Source organism: Camellia sinensis, chromosome 12 (assembly GCF_055761805.1).
Source record: "Camellia sinensis isolate YWXY chromosome 12, ASM5576180v1, whole genome shotgun sequence".
Lineage (NCBI taxonomy): Eukaryota > Viridiplantae > Streptophyta > Magnoliopsida > Ericales > Theaceae > Camellia > Camellia sinensis.
In genome coordinates, this window is record NC_138972.1 from 161396533 (window position 1) to 161402292 (window position 5760).

The window sequence follows — 5760 nt, forward strand, 5'->3', positions numbered from 1 at the left end:
GTGGACCCGATCTGGACCAGCCGCGGGTCCTTCTCAGTACCAACATTTACAGTAGTGATTTCATCCATTAAAGGTTTAACAAATCTTTCCTGCTCTTGATCGATTAATCGTTGCAAAACTGGGGGAATTTCTTCCTCGCTGTTTTCATCAAAATTTTGAAAATCCTGATTTAAGCAATAAATCAAAGGCACAGAAAAATACTCGGAAACCACATCCACATCATTCTCATTAAATACTTCCAAGCCGTCAGATTCCTCTGTTACAACAAACTCAAAAGAAAATGAAAAAGACGACCTAGACAGGACTGTGGTATCCGGGTTATCACCCCCAGGAATACCGGACTCAGACTCAGTCGAGCTGGAATCTGATTCCGACGCAGAAGATTCGGTAGAATCAGATTCCGGCTCACTACCTGACCCGGAACTGCTAGATAAAAAGCCTTCTTCATACTGCCAGATGAGAGAAGGTGCGATAGATGCATCCAAGATCGGCGCTGGAAAGCCCGCAGCTATTTCATCTCCAATCACAGAAACCGAAGAGTTATCCCCTAAGCACTCTTGGCCGATCGGAGGATCTGATAGTAGACTCGCCAGTGCTACCCCCATTTCCAGCTCTGTACTCTCAGGATCCACTGCTGCACATTGCTCAATTTCAGTTGGTGGGTCTGTCTGTGCTTCGGCAACGTCATCCCCAGATAGTTGTATGTCGAAGAAGATTTCAAAACCAGGCACGCGCTTCCCTTCCGCGTTTTGCCATGGCTCTGGGAAGCCGCAGAACGGAAAATCTTCCCCTTCCCGGACGAAACGTCCGTTTAGGGTACCCCAGATGGGCCTGTGTATTAAGTCAAATGGCTTCCCAGCCCTCTTTGCCTTGGCTCTTCCGGCCATTTCTTTTCCTTTCCTCAACCAGTCCTCTTTGGTGGGCAGATAACCCAGTCCAAAGGTGTGAGGGTTGTGTGGCACTTCGGCCAACACTGAGACGCCTTTCCGGCCACTTCTCCCTAATCCCATTCCAGGGGTATGTTTTAGCTTGTTCATGAGGTAGATAGCTTGTGCGCTGACATACATGCCCTCATTCGCAGCCATGACATTCTGCACCACTTGAGCCTCGGCCAAAGTGAACCCCGACAAAAATACATCCTCCGTGCCGTGCTCGATCTCTAAGACAGGTGTAGACACTTCCGGCGGTGGATGGATTGATGAATTCCCAAAAACGATCGCTACCCCTTTCCCGTGAGGGTATTTCAGTATTTGATGTAGGGTGGAAGAGACTGCTTTGACCTGATGCAACCACGGTCGCCCCAATAGTAAGTTAAAGGTTGCGGGAACGTCCAGGATATGAAATTCGATGCTGTGTTGTCCTGGACCAACCTTAGTTTGAATTTTAACAGTCCCCATCACTTCCCTGCTGGTATTGTCATATGCCCTGATCACTTGGGTGGTTGGGATGAAGTCCGCGGGTTTTAACCCGATTGCATATGCCGTTCTGGTTGGGCAGACATTAATCGCAGACCCGGTATCAACAAGTACCACCGGTATCCACTTATCTCTACATTCCACAGAGATATAGAGAGGTTTGTTATGATTTGCGCCCTCAGGCGGTAGCTCCTTGTCTGAAAAAGTTAATGCCGGGGAACCTCCTCCCGGAAAAACCAGCCCAACCAGCTGTTCAGGCGTGGTGTCTATGGAAAGTTTCGACTTGTCCATGGCAGATAGGACAGCTTCTCTATGCACTTGTGATGCCATTAGCAATCCCCAGATGGAGATGTCTGCCTGTATTTTCTTTAACTGTTTCAGCACAGCTTCATCCTCAATCTGCTTCTCCTTCTGTCTCTCCGCTTCTCTGTCTTTCCCAGATGCTTCGGGTTGGTCTAGGTGTGGGGGCTTGAAGTACCGCCCACTTCTTGTCATGTGGTCCACTTCATCAAGATACCAAGTATCATCTGGTTGGCCATTTCCCCAGTCTTCATCGGTGTGGGCAAGACACAAATCGTCATCTTCCCACCACATTCCGCTGGCAGCCAACAGACATCTGTCCGGCTCCAGTCTACTCGCACTTTCAGTGCTCTCTGTCCAAATGCTCGCAGCATTGTCTGTCTTTGTGCACACAGCACTTTCGGTCCCCTCAGGGCCCTTCGCCTTTCTGGCTCTCTCAGCTTCCTCAAACTTTCCTTGTTCCAACTGCGTCAGTACAGTTGTTTGTTCAACAGTTCCCACATCCGTAATGCCCATGTCCTGAGCGGAATTCTTAACACCGGCGCTCTCCGGTGGTACAACTTGATTTTCGGCCGTTCCGGCCACAAATGATGTTTCTGCCCCTGCCGGGCTCTGTTCTGGTTGGGCTTCCCCCACTGCATCCGGTTGATCTTCAAGCCATCCAGTGGCCTCCTCTGATCCCTCATAATCATTCCAGTTAATGGACGCATCCTCCAACTCCTGATCATCGCGAAATTGCAAGTTAGCAAAGTCCTCCTCTATGGTTGTCGGCTCATCTGCCCATAGCCCAGATCCATCCCCTCGGATCATGCACAGTTCTCCTGTCTCGGGAAATTCTACAATTAGCCCACTTCGGCTCGTTGATAGGATGTGCCTGCTCGGATCATAAGCTCCCTCAGCAAAATTCTGCCCAGTCCCAGATTTAACAGACTCATTCTCTCTTAAAATCTGCCCTGCCTTGTCTTCGATGGTCACCACCACCGGCTCCGGTTGGGTTTTGGAGACGTCCACCATACACAAAAGGTCAGTGCAAGCGGAGAGGAGCACCTCCGGCTTGGGTAGGTGGGTGGGTGTAATATAGATGCTAGGATCGTAAGACACGACCCCAGTCTGGATGAAATTAATTCTGTTGGGAGGGGGAGGTTGGTTATGTGGTGGAAGAGGGTTAGTTGTGACATTAGGTTTATCAGGAGGCGCAATTACCTGTTTGTCAATAAGATCTTGGACCTCATGACGTAGTCTGTAACAACGGTCGGTATCATGACCGTGTTGTTGGTGGTATGCGCAATATTTTGACGGGTCATATGAGGGGGGAAGTGGATTTGGTAATGGTTTTGGTTCCAGGGGTTTTAAATGATTTTTCCTGATCAGTATTCCCAGAACCTTGGACAGGGGCATGTATAGTTGGGTGAAGGTTCTTTGGCCCCGGGGTTGGAATCGGTTGTTTTGTGAGTTACTTCCAGACGCGCCGGAGAATGGTGTGGCAGTCATGGGCCTTGGAGGGGGAGGGGGAGTGGTGGTGACCATGCCAACTTCCGAGGCTCTTGTATTAGCAGCGCCGCTCGGGCCTGCATTGTTGTTACGGTTAAAGGTCCTCCTCGGTTGTTCTCTGTCCTGGTCAAACAGGCCTTGCCTCATAGCATCTTCTATTTGCACCCCCATATCATGTAAATCTGCGAAAGTAGGGAAGGGGACCACAATCATTCTTTGCATTAACTTGGGGTGGAGATTGCGCACAATCATCCGGATTTGATCTCTGTCAGTGGGCCTTAAAGTCATCGTCGACGCCTTCGCCCTCCATCGGATCACAAAGTCCGAGAAAGATTCCTTAGGCTCTTGCCTTGTTGTTTCAAGATCACGGGTTGTGATCTCGATCTGAGTGTTATACGAATATTGTGTGACAAAGGCCTCAGCCATCTCGTCCCAATTCTTCTTCACCTCATCCGATAATCTTGCGTACCAATGGGAGGCCACACCCGACAGGGTTCGGCCGAATAATGAGACCTTCTGTTGTCGTGTAAGGCCCATTGGCCGCAAGACATCCGCAAACAGTCGGATATGGACCATGGGGTCACCAGTCCCGTCAAAACGGTCTATTTGTGGCATTTTGAATCTATCGGGGAGCGTCACGGCCTCCTCGGTATATCCATCTCCGATATCCAGCATAGCCTTAGCCCCTTGGGATTTTTTGAAAAGCTTCTCCAGTTTGCTCAATTTCAGAGCTGTTTGATCAACCTCGACCTCGGATGGAGAGTCCGGGTGATTGGATGTGTGGACCTTGGACAGTTGTGGTGGAATCGGGGGCGGGACAGGCCCCGTTGGAAGACTCGTGTCCTCTTGCAGAATTTGGACAGCCGGTACGGTATTCTGGGTGTTAGGAGGGACGTCCTGAATAACAGGAGCCTTCTCAGGTAATGGGGCTCCTGCTGGAGGAGGAATCTGGTGTGAAGCAGATGCTGTACTCTGTTGTTGCAATCTAGTAATCAGTTCAGCCTGCTGAGTCATAATTTCAGCTTGCTGCTTAGCGAGTTCATCTCGGCGGACGGCATCTTGTTGCATAGCCCGCATGGTTTCCTGCATCTGGCGCATCATTTCCTCAACTCCTGTCGGTGTTGTCATACTGCTTCGATTTGTCTGAACTACTGACAGATTTGTCTCAAGGGGGATCTCAGTCCAACTGTCCACTGGTGGGGGATACCACTGTTCTGGTGCTCTCAATTCAGATGTACTGCGCTTCCTTTGCTTCCTTCTTGTAACAGGGGATAGAGAATGGAACACTGGTTGTCCGTCGATTAGATCCTCAGATCGGTGGAGTCGACGACCTCGTGTCCAAGGTGCTTGGGGAATGCCTGTTGGGTCGGAAGCAATCGTGCTAAAACTGACCTAGCAAAAGATAAGTAAAGCGAAAAGGAAATAAATAAACAGATAAACGGACAGCATAACAGCTTTAAAATAAAATGCAAGACACACAGTCGGGCATAATCAACACACAGTCAAAAAGCTGAATAAACACTGTCCTCGAACACTGATTATTATCCCTGTATCACTGTTCCCTGAAACAGAATCTGATATCCGCAGATAGCTAATCCTCAAATACTGGCTGATGCCCGCAGGCCTGATACCCAAACTTATGTACTGAACTGATGCCCACAGGCTTGATACTGACAATTCTGAACTGATGCCCGCAGGCTTGATACTCAAATTCGTATACTGATCTGATGCCCGTAGGCCTGATGCTGACAATTCTAAACTGATGCCCGCAGGCCTGATGCCCAAACTCATATACTGATACATGCATTCCTGTAGAGACGCACTCTAAAGCACATAACAGATAAGTGAGAGCCAAAACACCCCTATGTTGGGGTAGGGTTTTCCTGTCCTATTTTGTCAGGAGCTAGGGTTTCACTATGCACACAGCGGTTTCAAACAACCTATAAACGGGTAAGCAACCTGTCCTAATTTAGAATGGTCACTATGGATCCGAATATACACTAGGTCGAATGGTCAAAAAGGGTGCCCCAGTAAAACCGGGGTTTGTGTTCCCATACTGGCAGAGCCCACAACCGGTCAGCCTTATGGTCATGCCTTGACAAGACAAGCCTCCGGCAAACCGTTCAGGAATAGCAGATGGCAAACACGGTGTCCTAGGCGCACCAATGCAAATGCAATGCAAAGAAACACACAAGTGTAGTCAAAAATAGATATCATGAGTTCGAGTCAAGTTCTCTAAATCCCCAGCAGAGTCGCCAGAAACTGTAACAAGCCCGCGGGGGACCTCGCTACAGCTCGGACTCGACTTTCGCAGTCACGGTTCTAAATCTGAACCAAAGAGTCCAAATCCGGCAAATCGTTTTAGGAAAACTGATTTTTGAAAGAAGTGCCAAACATGGACTGCTTTGCCAGATACAGAGTCGCCACCTAAATATTTTATTTTGGGAAATTTAGGAAACCCTGACTCGGTGCCAAAAGGCCACGTGTCCGTCATCACCAAAGTTGCCTCGGCTCGGGAACTTGGGTACGATTGGGGAAGGTCACTTCGTGAGCA